Here is a 17,205-nt window from a genome sequence, read left to right as displayed (position 1 = left end):
AGAGGGAGAAGCAGGCTCCCTGCCGAGCAGGGAGCCCGATGTGGGGCCTGATCCCAGCACCCTGGGATCACGACCCAAGCCAGAGGCTGACGCCCAATGACTGAGCCACCCAGGCGCCCCTCTGTTACCCTAATTTTAAAGCACTGTCTCTGTCTAATATCTTGAATTAACCATTTTGTAGCCAAGAACTTAGCTCCAAGCCACCTGTTAGAGCCATCATAGATGTGCATTGTATATGACTCACTAGAAAACACACTGAAATTGATGCTTTGTCTAGACAGACATAAGCTGAAATCATGAGAACTACTCTTCTATATGTAGAGAGTTCTCTTGCTGTTCAGCTGTAAGGGTGAGGTGGGTGTAATCATAAGAAATGAGTTGAAGGAAGGTCCTTTGACTTTTATTTAATAATAGCTCATCCCCTTCAAATTAATTCTTAATATTTAATCAGGTGAATTGTACTTTGGGTCAAACTGGTATTCAGTGGATAAACTCTCCTTATGATGTTTACTTGAGAATTGGTTGCCAGGAGAAAATCACCTTGGCAAGCAAGCTGCTTCACATTCAGATGAACATGGAACTAACCAAGGAATCCTTTAGTTATGAAACTGAAAGAGAGAAATTGGGGTTTGAAACCCACTTTGGGTTATACCTGGAGTGCTCTGTTTGATTTCATCCAATGGTTCTTCTAGGCTTTTTATTTTTTTTTCAATGACATTCAGGCATGAACAGGTGAAATCAGATTATGCATGCTGTGTAGATCAATTATTCAAGATAGTAAAAATTGGGTCCAATTTAAGCAACCAGATATTTTTCTTCATTGAATTAATGAGTATACGTAGTTGTTGCAAGAGCAGCAATAACCACCTGTGATATTGTTGGTGAAATTACCTAGTATCAATCCAGCAGGTAACAGGCTCATTAAATGTTTATTTAAAAGAAAAATTCAGGGATGTTTTTTAGGAGCTATGTATGTATGTATATATGTATGTATAGTTGACACACAATGTTACATTAGTTTCAGGTGTACAACATAGTGATTCAACAAGACTATAAATTATGCTATGCTCACCACAAGTGTAGCTACCATCTGTCCTGATACACTGTTCTTACACCATCATTAGCTACATTCCTCATGCTGTGCGTTAATTCCTATGACTTAGCCATTCAATAACTAGAAGTCTGTATCTCTCACTCGCCTTCAACCAATTTGCCCAACACTCCACCCTCTCCCCTCTGGCAACCACCAGTTAGTGGTCTGTATTTATAGATCTCATTTTGCTTTTTGTTTGCTTATTCATTTTTAAAACTTCCAGTTAGTGGGATTATATGGTATTTATCTGATGTATTTCACTTAGCATAATACCCTCTCGGTTAATCCATGTTGTCTCAAATGGCACATCTCATCCTTTTTATGCCTATATAATATTCCTGTGTGTGTGTGTATACATACCACTTCTTTTTTATCCATTTGTCTGTTGATGGACACTTAGTTTACTTCCATATCTTGACTATTGTAAATAATGCTATAGTAAACATATGGGTGCATATATTTTTTCAAATTAGAGTCTTTGTGTTTTTTGGGTAAACAATACTGGAATTATTGTGTCATATGATAGTTCTACTTTTATTTATTTATTTATTTTTTTAAAAGATTTTATTTATTTATTTAACAGAGAGAGAGACACAGCGAGAGAGGGAACACAAGCAGGGGGAGTGGGAGAGGGAGAAGCAGGCTTCCCGCCGAGCAGGGAGCCTGATGTGGGGCTCGATCCCAGGACCCTGGGATCATGACCCGAGCCGAAGGCAGACGCTCAACAACTGAGCCACCCAGGCGCCCCTAGTTCTACTTTTAATTTTTTGAGCAACCCCCATACTGTTTTCCACAGTAGCTGCTCCAATCTGCATTCCCACCAACAGTGCAAGAGGGTTCCTTTTTCTCCACATCCTTGCTAAAATTCTTTATTTCTTGTGTTTTTGGTTTTAGCCATTTTGACAGGGATATAGTGATACCTCATGGTGGTTCTAATTTGTAGCTACCTGATAATTAGTGATGTTGAGCATCTTTTCATTTGTCTGTTGGCCATCTGTATGTCTTTGGAGAAATATCTGTAAATGTCATCTACCCATTTTTTAATTGGATTTTTTTTTATGTTGAGTTGTGTAAATTCCTTATATATTTTGGATATTAACCCTCAGTTGCATATATCATTTGTAAATATCTTCTCCCATTCAGTAGCTTGTCTTTTTGTTTTGTTGGTTGCCTTTGCTGTGCAAAAGCTTTTTATTTTGATGTAGTCTCAATAGTTTATTTTTTTATTTTTTTTTCCCCTTTTCAATTCTCAATAGTTTATTTTTGATTTTGTTTCCTTGCTTCAGGAGACATATCTAGAAAAATAGTGCTGTGGCTGAGGTCTGGGAAGTTACTGCATATACTCTGTTCTAGGATTTTTATGGTTTCATGTCTCACATTTAGGTCTTTAATCCATTTTGAGTTTGTGTGTGGTGTTAAAAAGTGGTCTAGTTTCATTCTTTTTTGTGTAACTGTCCAATTTTCCCAGCACCATTTATTGAAGTGACTGTCTTTTCTCCATTGTGTATTCTTGCCTCCTTATTCATAGATTAATTGACCATATAATCATGTATTTATTTCTGAATTCTCTCTTTTATTCTGTTGATCTGTGTGTCTATTCTTTGTGCCAGTACCATACTGTTTCGATTACTACAGCTTTGTAGTATATCTTGACATCTGGAACTGTGATAACTCCAGCTTTGCTCTTCTTTCTCAAGATTGCTTTGGCTATTCAGAGTCTTTCATGGTTCCATACAAATTTCAGTATTACTTGTTCTAGTTCTGCGAAAAATGTCATTGCATTTTGATAGGGATTGCATTAAATCTATAGATTGCTTTGAGTAACATGGATATTTTAATAATATTTCTCCAGTCCGTGAGCATGAAATATCTTTCTATTTTTTGGTGTCATGCTCATTTTCCTTTTATCAGTGTTTTATAATTTTCAGAGTACAGACTTTTCACTTCTTACGTGCTTATTCCTTTTGGTGCAATTTTAAATAGTGTTGTTTCCTAAATTTCTCTTTCTGCTACTTCATTTATAGTGTATAGAAACACCACCAACTTCTAGGTATTGATTTGTTTTCTCCAACTTTACTGAATTCATTTATTGCTTCTAGTAGGATTTTCATATCTGCAAATAGGGAAAGTTTTACTTATTTACCAATATGGATTCCTAAACATTTATTTTTCTTGTCTGATTACTGTAGCTAAGACTCCCAGTACTATGCTGAACAAAACTGAGAGTAGACAGGGGTGCCTGGATGGCTCAGTTGGTTAAGCGTCTGAATATTGATTTTAGCTCAGGTCATGATCTCAGGGTAGTGGGAGCAAGCCCTGTGTCAGGCTCCCTGCTCAGCGGGGAGTCTGCTTGGGATTCTCTAGCCCTCTCCCTCTGCACTTTTTCTCCCACCACATGCTCACTCTTTCTCTCTAAAATAATTAAATATTTAAAACAAAAACAAAAACAACTGAGAGTGGACATCCTTTTCTTGTTCTTGATCCTAGAGGAAAAACTCTGATTTCCCCATTGAGGATGATGTTAGCTGTGGGTTTTTCATATATGTCCTTTATTATGTTGAGGTATGTTCCCTCTGAACCCAGTTTGTTGAGGGTTTCTGTCATGAACAGATGTTGTAATTTGTGAGGTGCTTTTTCTGCATCTATTGAAATGATCATGATTTTTATTCTTTTTGATGTGATGATTCACATTGATTGATGTGCAGATACTGAACCACACTCACATCCCAGGAATAAATTCCACTTAATTGTAGCAAATGATTTGTTTAATGTACTGTTGGATTTGGTTTGCTAACGTAGCTTAGGATATTTTCATGTGTGTTCATCAGAGATAGCAGCCTGTAGTTCTCTTTTTTTGTTGTATCTTTATCTGGTTTGGCTTCATAGACTGAATTTGGAAGCATTCCTTCCTCTTTTATTTTTTGAAATAGTTTGAGAAGTATAGGTATTAACTCTTATTTAACTGTTTGGTAGAATTCACCTGTGAAGCTATATGGTCCTAGACTTCTGTTTTTTGGGGAGTTTTTGATTATTGATTCAATTGCATTGCTGGTACTTGGTCTGTTCAAATTTACTATTTCTTCCTGACTCAGTTTTGGAAGATTATGTGTTTTCTAGAAATTTAGCCATGTTTTATATGTTGTCTGTTTTGTTGGCATGTAATTTTTATAATATTCTTTTTATAATTCTTTGTATTTCTATGATGTCAGTTGTTTCTCCTCTTTCATATCTTGAGTCCCCCTCCCCCATTTTTTTTTTTTTTCTGAGTCTGGCTAAATATTGGTGAGTTTTGTTGATCTTTTCAAAGAACCAGCTTCTGATTTCATTGATCTGTTTAATTTTTGTTGTTTTATTTCATTTACTAATGCTCTAATCTTTACTGTTTACTTCATTCTGCTGGTTTTGGGTTTTTTTCCTTCTTTTTCTAGCTCCTTTAGGTGTAAGGTTAGGTTGTTTATTTGAGATTTTTCTTGCTTCTTGAGGTAGGCCTATATTGCTATAAACTTCCTTGTTAGAACTGCTTTTGCTGCATCTTGAAAGATTTTTGAACCATTGTATTTTCACTTTGTCTCCACGTATTTTTTAAAAATTTTTTCTTTGATTTCTTGGTAGACCCTTTAATTGTTTAATAACGTGTTATTTAACTTATTCTCCAGATTTTTTCTTGCTGTTGATTTCTAGTTTCATAGCATTGTGGTCAGAAAAGATGCATGGTATGACTTTAGTCTTTTTGAAATTTTTTGTACTTGTTTTGTGGCCTAATTGATCTGTTCTGGAGAATGTTCCGTGTGCACTTCAAAAGAATGTATATTCCACTGTTTATATGTTCTGAATATATTTATTAGATCTGTCTTGTCCATGTGTCATTAAGCCAGTGTTTCCTTGTTGATTTTTGGTTTGGATTATCTGTCCATTGATGTAAGTTGGTTGTCAAAGTCCCTGACTATTACTGTATTACTATTGATTACTTACTTTATGTTTGTTATTATGCTTTATGTATTTGGGTTCTCCATGTTGGGTGCATAAATATTTACAATTGTTCTATCTTCTTGTTGGTTTGTCCCCTTTATTTCGATATAGTGTCCTTGTCTCCTGTTACAGTCTTTGTTTTAAAGTCTGTTTTGTCTGATACAAGTATTGCTTCCCCAGCTTTCTTTTCAATGCCATTGCATAATAAATACTCTTCCATCTCTTTACTTTCAGTCAGGATGTTTTGTTAGGTCTGAAATGAGTCTCTTATAGGCAGAATATAGATTGGCTTTGCTTTTTTTTTTTTTAACTATTACATTATCCTATGTCTTTTGTTTGGAACATTTAGTGCATTTACATCGAAGTAATTATAGGTATGTATTTATTTTCATTTTTTTTTACTTGTTTTATGGTTGTTTTGTGTTCTTGGTTCCTTTCTTCTCTTGCTCTATTCTCTCAGAGTTTGCTAGCTTTCTTTAGTAATATATTTGGATTTCTTTCTCTTTATTGTTTGTATATCTATTACCAGTGTTAGATATGTGGTCATCATTACATTTATATATAGCATATTATTCATACAGAGTTGAATGAATCATTAAGTTGATGGTCATTTAAATTTGCCCATTCTAAAAGCACTAAATTTTTACTCCTTTCTCCACCACATTTTAGGTATATGCTGTCATACTTTACATCCTTTTATTTATTTTTTAAATTTTTTATTATTTCTTGAGAGAGGGAGAAGGGGGAGGAGCAGAGGGAGAGGGAGAGAGAGCATCTCAAACAGGCTCCTTGCTGAGTGCAGAGCCTGATGTGGGGCTCGATCTCACAACCCTGAGATCATAACTTGAGACGAAATCAAGAGTGGACATTTAACTGACTGAGCCACCCAAGTGCCCCTTTCAATTTTGTGACTCCCTTGACTCATTTTTTATAGATTTGCTTAATTTTGCTACTTTTGTGCTTCCTGATTTTCTTACTCTTGCTTATGGTCTTTCCTTTCAGTCAAGGAGTCCCCTTTAACCTTTCTTCTAGTGCTGGTTTATGGTGTGGTGGTCAGGGATGCACGGTGCCAGCAAGGTCCATGCCGTTCAGCTGCTGGAGGGGACCTTTAGCCCAGTGGAAAACTCATGCAGAGGGCAGGCCAGGATGGGGGCGCGAGTCTGCAGAAAATCATGGAGGTTGGGTGTGCTCTCAAGAACTGAGGTGGAGAGTGTTTGCACTGCACTGGTTCCTGCAGGTGTCTATGTATCGGGACTGGGGGAAGGAAGTGGTATCCAAAAGCTCTTTTGTTCTTGGAGTAGTATTCCAAAGATCCCTGCCCTTCTAGCACATCCTCTGAGAGTAGTAAATAAATCTCCCTCCCATATACCCCAGGTGCTTTTCAAACTGCTCCTTCTATCCTGTATCTCAGTGGGACTCTTTGTTGTGCTGTCTCTTTAATGGCAGGGACTCAGCTTTCTCTCACACTTTGGCTCTCCTAGAGCTAAATTTGCTGATTTTTAAAATTCCTGTTATTAAATCTCACATACTGTAAGAACTCACAAAATTAGGCCCCCCTCTGGGTTTCAAAGCCAAATGTTATGGGGATTTGTCTTTTCAGATGGGTCCCTCAGTGCCTGGGGTGCCTGATGTGGGGTCTGCTTTTCTCCCCTTCTGTGTCCTGGTGCTTCTCATTTCGCAGACAACCCCACTGGTCAGTTTGGTTCGTTGCTGCATTTCCACACTTTCTCCCTTCTTTGATGTGGCCTCTTTCTCTACATTTAGCTGTGGAGAGTCTGTTCTGTGGGTTTGCGGGTCATTTTCTCATTTATTTTCTCTGATTATCTAGGCGTGTCCATGGGATGAGGTGAGCCTGGGATCATTCTACTCTACTTACTTCCCTAGGTCAACAAAGGATTCTCTTATCTTTAACCTCTGACATTTTATTTTATTTATTTTATTTTGTTTATTTGTATTTTTCTGTGATTTTCATGTTTTATGCAACATTATATTTGTTTTCTTTTTATTATGTTCAGTTATCCAACATATAGTACATCATTAGTTTTTGATGCAGTGTTCAGTGATTCATTAGTTGCATGTAACACCCAGTGCTCATCACCACACATGCCCTCCTTTTAACACCCATCACCCGGTTACCCCATCCCCCACCACCTCCCTTCTGTAATCCTCAGTTTGGTTCCTGGAGTCCAGAGACTCTCCTGGTTTGTCTCCCTCTCTGATTTCTTCCCATTCAGTTTTCCCTCCCTTCCCCAGTGGTCCTCCGCTCTATTCCTTATGTTCCACATAGGAGTGAAACCATATGCTAATCGTCTTTCTCTGCTTGACTTATTTCACTTAGCATAATCCCCTCCAGTTCCATCCATCTCAATTCAAATTGTAGGTATTCATCCTTTCTGATGGCTGAGTAACGTTCCATTGTATATATGAACCACATTTTCTTTATCCATTCATCTTTTGAAGGGCATCTTGGCTCCTTCCACAGTTTGGCTATTGTGGACATTGCTGCTATGAACATTGGGGTGTATGTGCCCCTTCTTTTCACTACATCTGTATCTTTGGGATAAATATCTAGAAGTGCAATTGCTGGGTTGTAGAAGTAGTTCTATTTTTAACATCTTGAGGAACCTCCATAATGTTTTCCAGAGTGGCTGCACCAGCTTGCATTCCCACCAACAGTGTAAGAGGGTTCCCCTTTCTCCACATCCTCGCCAACATTTGTTGTTTCCTGTCTTGTTAATTTTAGCCATTCTAACTGGTGAAAGGTGGTATGTCATTGTGGTTTTGATTTGTATTTCCCTGATGGCTAATGATGATGAACGTTTTATCATGTGTCTGTTAGCCATCTGAATGTCTTCTTTGGAGAAGTGTTCATGTCTTCTGCCCATTTCTTGATGACTGGATTATTTGTTTTTTTGGGTGTTGAGTTTGATAAGTTCTTTATAGATCTTGGATACTAACCCTTTATCTGTAATGTCATTTATAGATATCTTCTCCAATTCTGTGGGCTGCCTCTTAGGTTTGTTGACTGTTTCCTTTGCTGTGCAAAAGATTTTTATCTTGATGAATTCCCAAAAGTTCATTTCTGCTTTTGTTTCCCTTGCCTTTAGAGACGTATCTTGAAAGAAATTGCTGTGGCTGATGTCAAAGAGGTTACTGCCTGTGTTCTCCTCTAGGATTTTGATGGATTCCTGTCTCACATTTAGGTCTTTCATCCATTTTGAGTTTGTCTTTATGTATGGTGTAAGAGAATGAATGGTCCAGTTTCATTCTTCTGCATGTGGCTGTCCAATTTTCCCAGCACCATTTATTGAAGATACTGCATTTTTTCCATTGGATATTCTTTCCTGATTTGTCGAAGATTAGTTGACCATAGAGTTGAGGGTCCATTTCTGGGGTCTCTATTCTGTTCCACTGATCTATGAGTCTGTTTTTGTGCCCATACTATGCTGTCTTGATGATCACAGCTTTGTAATATAGCTTGAAGTCAGGCATCCTGATGCCCCCAGCTTTGGTTTTCTTTTTCAACATTCCCCTTGTGATTCGGGATCTTTTCTGGTTCCATACAAATTTTAGGATTGTTTATTCCAGCTCTGTGAACAATGTCGATGGTATTTTGATAGGGTTTGCATTGGAAGTATAGATTGCTCTGGGCAGCATAGACATTTTTACAATGTTTATTCTTCCAATCCATGAGTATGGAATGTTTTTCAATTTCTTTGTGTCTTCCACAATTTCTTTCACAAGTGTTCTGTAGTTTCTAGGGTTTAGATCCTTTACCTCTTTGGTTAGGTTTATTCCAAGGTGTTTTATGGTTTTTGGTGCAATTTTAAATGGAATTGATTCCTTAATTTCTCTTTCTTCGGTTACATTGTTAGTGTATAGAAATGCAACTGATTTCTCTGCATTGATTTTTTTATCCTGCCACATTGCTGAATTGCTGTATGAGTTCTAGTAATTTTGGGGTGGAATCTTCTGGGTTTTTTATATAAAGTATCATGTCATCTGCAAAGAGAGAGAGTTTGACTTCTTTGCCAATTTGAATGCCTTTTATTTCTTTTTGTTGTCTGATTGCTGAGTCTAGGACTTCTAGTACTATTTTGAACAATAATGGTGAGAGTGGACATCCCTGTCGTGTTCCTAACCTTAAGGGAAAAGCTCTCAGTTTTTCCCCATTGAGAATGATATTCGCTGTGGGTTTTTCATTGATGGCTTTTATGATATTGAGGTATATTCCCTCTATCCCTATACCTTGAAGAGTTTTAATCAGGAAAGGATGCTGTATTTTGTCAAATGCTTTTTCTTCATCTTTTGAGAGGATCATATGGTTCTTGTTTCTTCTTTTATTAATGCACTCTATCACGATGATTTATTTCTGAATGTTGAACCACCCTTGCATCCCAGGAGTAAATTCCACCTGGTTGTGGTGAATAATCCTTTTAATGTACTTTTGGATCCTATTGGCTAGGATTTTGTTGAGTATTTTGGTATCTATGTTTAACAGGGATATTGGTCTGTAATTCTCCTTTTTGATTGGGTCTTCATCTGGTTTTGGGATCAGGGTAATGCTGGCCTCAGAACGAGTTTGGAAGTTTTCCTTCTATTTCTGTTTTTTGAAACAGCTTCAGTAGAATAGGTATTATTTCTTCTCTAAAAGTTTGGTAGAATTCCCCTGGGAAGCCATCTGGCCCTGGACTCTTGTTTTTTTGGAAGATTTTTGATTACTATTTCAATTTCCTTACTGGTTATTGGTCTGTTGAGATTATCTATTTTTTCCTGTTTCAGTCTTGGTAGTTTATAAGTTTCCAGGAATGCATCCATTTCTTCCAGATTGCTTAATTTGTTGGCATATAGTTGCTGGTAATAATTCCTAATAATTGTTTCTATTTCCTTGGTGTTAGTCGTGATCTCTTCCCTTGCATTCATGATTTTATTGATTTGGGTCCTTTCCCTTTTCTTTTGGATAAGTCTGGCCAGCGGTTTATTGATGTTAATTTTTTCAAAGAATCAGCTTCTAGTTTCATTGATCTGTTCCACTGTTTTTCTGGTTTCTATTTCATTGATTTCTGCTCTAATCTTTATTATTTCTCTTCTCCTGCTTGGTTTAGGCTGTATTTGCTGTTCTTTCTCCAGGTCCTTTAAGTTTAAAGGTAGCTTGTGCTTTTGGGATTTTTCTAATTTTTTTGAGAGAGGCTGGATGGCTATGTATTTCCCTCCTAGGACCACCTTTGCAGTATCCCATAGGTTTTGGATCAATGTGTTTTCATTCTCATTTCCTGGTTGACCCAATCATTCTTTAGCAGGATGCTTTCTAACTTTCAAGTGTTTGAATTCCTTCCTAATTTCTTCTTCTTGTTGAGTTCCAGTTTCAAAGCGCTGAGGTCTGAAAATATGCAGGGAATAATCTCAGTCTTTTGGTATCAGTTGAGACCTGATTTGTGACCCAGTATGTGGTGTATTCTGGAGAAAGTTCCCATGTGCACTGGAGAAGAATGAGTATTCTGTTGTTTTAGGATGGAATGTTCTGTATATATCTACAAAGTCCATCTGGTCCAGTGTGTCCTTCAAAGCTCTTACTTCTTTGTTGATCTTCTGCTTAGATGATCTTTCCATTGCTGTGAGTGGAGTGTTGAGGTCTCCTACTATTAATGTATTATTATCAATATGTTTCTTTATTTGGGGTGTTATTTAGTTTCTATAATTGGCTGCTCCCATGTTGGGTGCATAGATATTTACAATTGTTGGATCTTCATGTTAGATAGACCCTTTAAGTATGATAACCTCTGACATTTTAATGATTATGTGAGGTGGTGTGGACCTCCTTGAGACCATCTCATTTGGAATTCTGCTTTTTGGACTTGGATGTCTATTTCCTTCCCTAAATTAGTGTTTTAGTTATTATTTCTTCAAAACGTTTTCTATACTTTTTTTCTTTTTCTTCCTCTTTAGGACCCCTGTAATGTGAATATTTGTTTGCTTAATGTTGTCTAAGAGATCTCTTAACCTACCCTTAATTTTTTTAAATTCCTTTTTTCATTTTACTGTTTAGTTTATGTGTTTTCCATTCAGGATCATTCATTTAATGTGAAATACATAGGATAGGAACTGTTTGACTTGTTAATGTCAGTTGAAATAAGTGCTGCTCTTATGCGTGTCCTGTTCAGTAAAGGCTCAGCTGGTCATTTATGTACAAGACTTTATACCATATATAATGGTATAATAAACTATACATATTGAAAGTTTTGAAACCGTCACCACAATCAAGATAATTTACAGATAAATATATTTCATCTCTAAAAGCTTCCTCATGTTGCTTTGTAATACGTCCATGACCTTCACTCCCATTCCTTGACAACCACTGAATTGGTTTCTCTCAGTATACATTAATTTATATTTTCCAAATGTTTATGTAAACTATATAGTATGTATTTTTTTCTGGCTTATTACATTCAGAAGATTATTTTATGCTATGTAATGTATCTGTAATTCATTTGTATCTGTTGCCAAATAGTATTCTGTTATATCGATGCAACACAGTTTATTGAATTCTTGATCGATATTTGGGTTGCTTATAGTTTGGGGTATTATAAGTAAATTGGCTGTGAATATTTGCATGTAAATGTTTATATAAACATCTGCTTTTATTTATCTTGGTAAGTGCCCGGGAGTGGAATGGCTGGATCACATGCTAGAAGTATCTTTAACGTTTTAAGAAAACTCTTAAAACTGTTTTCCTAGTGAGCCTTTTTTTATGCCCATCAGCAGAATATATTAGTTCCAGTTCCTCCACATATTAGCCAGTACTTTTTATTATCTGTCTTCTTAATGTTCGTTATTAGAAGTATATAATGGTATCTTATTGTGGTGTTAATTTGCATTGCCCTCAGCATTAGTTATGTTGGACATATTTCCTATGCTTGCTTGCCAAATGGAGCATAATTTGAAGTGTCTGTTTAAATCTTTTGCCCAATTCTTAAATTGGATTTTTGTTTTCTTATTATTGAGTTTTGAGCATTTTTATATTTTCTGGATGCAAGCTTTTTCTGATATGTTAATTACAAATATTTTCTCTCAGCTTGTGTTTTAATTCTTTTAATAGGTTCTTCGAAGAGGAGAGTCTTTTTAATTTTGATTAAATCCAATTTATTACTAACTCAGACCTCCAAAGTCTTCCTTTCCTTTTTTTCCTCTCCTTTGTGAACTTTGATTACATGTAAATCAAGCTGTCTGAAGGTGTGTTCCAGAGCTTATTATTGCTTTGTTCAATTTTTTTTCCTAATTTTCTTTTCCTTCTGTGTTTTATTTTTACTAGTATCTACCTTTATATCTTCAATGCCTAAGCTCATATTAATCCTTTCCAGTGTATATTTTCATCTCCTACAATATCAATTTTATATGTAAAGTTTGATTAGGGCCTTTATTTTATTTTCCATGTCTCTATTTTAGAGTATATAGAATAGTTTTAATAACTGTTTAAGATGATCGAAGTGTTGGAAACAAGATAACAGTAAAAAAAAGATCCCTGCTTGTATTCCTCTCAAAAATAATTTGGTGATCACCCATGGACAAGATGACTTTGAGGGAGCTTTGGGATCCAGGCACAGGCTTGGAGCCATCCTGCCTGCTCACTGAACTAACAGAAGTTACATCCATGCCCCCAAGAGGTTGGCCTACCAATCTCAGTCCAACAACGATCCTGAATCACCACTATAACCACTCTTTTACCTCTTATTCATGGTACAGGAGTGATCCTACCTTTTCAGGGAACCACCAGGAGATATGTGCATCCAGTCTTCTGGAGGCAGGCCTTCACATTTTCATCTGACTGCAGATCTTGAAGCATCCCTGTAACTCAGTTCCAGTACCTCACAGCCATGCTCAGGGGGTGGTCCTTTCCACCCAGGAACCTTCCCAGTGATCTGGCAGGAGCCTGCTTAAGGACCACATGGGACCACATTTGTCTGCATACCTGGTAATAGGCCTGCCATTTGCATGCCCAAACTCAGACCATGAAGCAGACCTCTGTCTTATGCTAGCCATAATGATCAAGGTTTTGGAGGCAGTTCTTTCCAATCAGGGACCAGGCAAGATCTGTGTCAACCTAAGACACTGGTAACAAACCTGACAACTGCAAAATCCACTGAGGATTTAGGAGCAGCCATATGACTTGGCTCTTGGTCACCTGTGATATTGTGAGCCTGGGTGCCTGACAGAAGAAGGTGTTTAGCTGCTGAAACGAGTCCATAAAAGTTGGAAGAGGGTTTGGTCTTTCACATGCACAGGTGGCAAAGCAAGGCTACATGGATCATGAAGATTCAGGCAAACATGATGCTGCCAAAATAAATTAATAAACTTCTAGTAACTGACCCCAAAGAAAGCAATTTACAAATTTTCTGACAAAAAATTCAAAATAATCATCTTAAAGAAGTTCACTGACATTAAAGTGAATACAGTTACACAACTAAATGTAATTGAGAAAATAATGCATGAGCAAAGTTAGAAATTTAATGAAGAAATGTAAATAAAAAAAATAAAACCAAACAAGTTCTGGGGCTGAAGAATAGTGACACAACTGAAAACTTCATTATTAGAGAGCTTCCACAGCAGACTTGATCATACAAAAGTGTCAGGGAATTTAAACACAGGTATTTGAAATTAGCCAGTGAAAGGAAGAGAAAGAAAAAAAGAGTGAAGAAAGCATATGGGAACTGTGGGAAATTAACTAGAGAATAAATATATGTGTTATGGGAGTCCCAAAAAGAGAAGTGAGAAATGAGCAGAAAGCATATTTAAAGAAATTATGACTAAAGACTTCTCATATTATGGGAGGTATTTGGCCATTTAGATATGAAGCTCAGGATTCCCAAGCAAGATTATCCCAAAGATTTCTCTGAGACCCATTATATTCAAGTTGTCAAAAATCAAAGACAAAAATTTTAAAGCAGTAAGAGAAAAGTGATTTGTCCCATGCTGGGAACTCCTACCATATGGCTCTCTGTGATATTCTCAGCCAAAACTTTACAGGCCAGGTGGGAATGGGATGATATATTCAAAGTACTGAAAGAAAAAAAATGCCAACCATGAACACTGTATCTGGTAAAGTTGTTCTTCATAAATGAAGGTAGAGATAAAGAACTTCCTCGATAAACAAAAGCTGAGGGAGTTCATTACCAGTAGACTTCCATCACCACATTAGCCTTCCAATAAATGCTAATGGGGGCTCTTTAAGTTGAAACAAAAGGATGCTAAGTAAGAACATGAATATGTGTGGAAGTAGAAAATTTAGTGGTAAAGGTAAATTTAGTCAAATTCAGAATGCTCTAATACTATGGTGGTACACAAATCTAGTATAACTCTAGTATAAAAGCATAAAAATGTATTAAAAATAACTATAGCTATAATAGATACAATATAAAAAGATACAATTTATACACAATATAAAAACATCAATAGCATAAAATATGGAGGGAGGGTAGCAGTTCTAAAATGTAGTTGAAGTTATCAGCTTAAAATAGATTGTTATAACTGAAAGATGGTTTATGTAAGCCTCATGGTAACCACAAAGAAAAACTGCAGTAGATAAACAAAATATAAAGAGAAAGGAATTAAAGCATAACATTACAAAACATTACAAAAGAAGATAGCAAGAGGAGGAAAGGAAAAACAATATACTCAGAAAGCAATGCAACCATGGCAATAGTAAGTCCTTAACAATCAATAATTTTTAAAAATATAAATGGACTGTAGTGTGCCTGGGTGGCTCAGTCAGTTAAGCGTCTGACTCTTGATATGAGCTCAGGTCCTCATCTCAGGGTTGTGAGTTCAAGCCTTGCACAGGGCTCCATACTTGGTGTGGAGCCTACTTAAAAAAATAAGCCAATAAATGGGCTAAATTCTCTAATCAAAAGCATGGAGTGGCTGAATGGTTTAAAACAAGATACAAGATCCAATAATATACTGCCTATGAGATTTTTCTTAGTTTTAAGACACACAAAGGCTGGAAGTGAAGGTTGGAAAAAGAAATTCCGTACAAATGGTAACCAAAAGAGAGCAGAGTGGTAAAAGATATTTCAGATAAAAAAGACTTATAGTCAGAAGAGCCAACTAAAGTCATTAAATAATGGAAAAAGGGGACAATTCATTCAGAGCATGTAGCAATAGTAAATATATATGCACACAACATTGGAACACCTAAATATATAAAGCAAATAGTAACAGAATGAAAGGAGAAGAAACATCAGTATGATAATTTAGGGGCCTTCAAATTCCCACTTTCAACAATGAATAGATCATCCACACAAAATCAATAAGGAAGCATTAGGCTTACACTGCATCAGATGAATTTAAAAGACATTTACAGAACATTCCATTTGACTGCAACTGTGTATATGTTCTTTTTAAGCACACATGTAACATTCTCCAGGATACATTATATGTTAGGCCACAAAGCAATTCTTAGCAAATTTAAGAAGATTGAAATCATGTCAAGTATCTTTTATAACCACAACAGTATGACACTAGAAATCAGAAACAGGAAGAAACTGGAAAATTCATAAATATGTGGGAATTACCATACTTCTGAATAACCAATATGTCAAAAAGGAATTGAAAAGGTAAATAAAAGCTTATGTTGAGACAAATGAAAATGGAAGCACAACATACCAAAATTAATGAGAAGCAGCAAAAGCAGCTTTAAGAGGGAAATCTATAGTGATAAATGCATATTGGAACAAAAGAAAGCTCTGAAATAACCTAACTTTATCCCAAGAAACTAGATAACAGCAACAACAAACAAGAAAAACATCTAAGCCCAAAGTTAATTGAAGGAAGGAAATAATAAAAAACAGAGCAAAAATAAATGAAAAAGAGAGTAGAAAAATAATAGAAATGATCAACAAAACTAAGAATTGGTGTTTTGAAAAGAAAAAATTGACAAGAGTCAAATATAATAAAAAATGAAGTAGGAGACATGGAACTGAAATACTAAGAAATACTAAGTAATACTACAGAAATACTAAGTAATATAAGAGACTATTATAAACAAATACATGCCAAAATATTGGATAAAATAGAGAATGGATACATTCCTAAAAACATAGAACTTAATGAGACCACATCATGAAGAAATAGAAAATCTGAACCAATCAGTAAAGAATAAGGTGATTGAATCAGTAATCACAAACCTCCCACCAAACTAAAGTTCAGGACTAGATGTCTTCCTGGTGGATTCTAACAAACTTGGAAAATAATTAATACCAATCTTTCTCAAATCCTTCAAAAGAGAAGAGGAAGGAATGCTTCTGAACTTATTTTACAAGGCCAACATTAACCTTGATACCAAAGCCAAGCAAAGACACTATAAAAAAAGGTTTTTGGCCAGTATCTTTGATGAACATTGATGTAAAAATACTCCACTAAATGCTAGTAAACCAAAATCAATAGCACATTGAAAAGTGCAAGTGAGATTTAGCTCAGGAATGCAAGGATGATTGATTTTATGCAAATCAATGAATGTGGTACATCACATTAACAAAATCAAGACTGAAGTCATATGATCATCTAATACTTGTAGACAAAGCATTTGATGAAATTCAATATCTTTTCATGAAAAAGATTTCTCAAATTAGCTATAGAAGGAGTATACTTCAACATAAGAAAGGCCATATATGGAAAACCCACAGATAAAGTAACAATGGTGAGAGTTGAAAACTTTTCTTTTAATATCAGGAAGAATGAGAGGCCCACTTTTATCAATTCTCTTCAAGTTATCACCAGAAGTCCTTGCCAGAGCAATTAGACAAGAAAAAGAAATAAAACACATCCAAATCAGAAAGGAAGAATAAAATTGTGTTTGTGACATGCTCTTAGATATAAAAAACCCTAAACACTCCACCAGAAACTTTTAGAACTAATAAATGAATTCAATACATTTGCATGATAAAAGTCAATATACAACAGTCAGTTGCTTTTCTATGCACACAATCAATTATCTGAAAACAAGATTAAGAAAATAGTCTTATTTTTAATAGCATCAAAAAGAATAACATACTTTGGAATAAGAATAACTTTGACCAAAGAAATGAAACATTTATACATTGAGAACTGTAAGACATTGATGAAAAAATTTGTAAGACTAGTCAATTGAA

The 17,205-nt window shown here is 35.8% G+C and overlaps 1 protein-coding gene across 1 annotated transcript in view; it reads left to right on the top strand.

The window, feature by feature from the left end:
- The window catches only part of MALRD1 (MAM and LDL receptor class A domain containing 1), a gene marked incomplete at its 5' end in the record, with an annotated part of 844,763 nt that overhangs the window by 207,857 nt on the left and 619,701 nt on the right, over positions 1-17,205 (top strand). The window lies entirely within an intron of this gene.

This window comes from Callorhinus ursinus, unplaced genomic scaffold (assembly GCF_003265705.2).
Source record: "Callorhinus ursinus isolate GAN/ISIS: 27379988/994484 unplaced genomic scaffold, GSC_fseal_2.0 scaffold63, whole genome shotgun sequence".
NCBI classification, from domain to species: domain Eukaryota; kingdom Metazoa; phylum Chordata; class Mammalia; order Carnivora; family Otariidae; genus Callorhinus; species Callorhinus ursinus.
The sequence above is the reverse complement of the archived record's forward strand: the minus strand, read 5'-3'. Positions and strand labels throughout refer to the sequence as shown.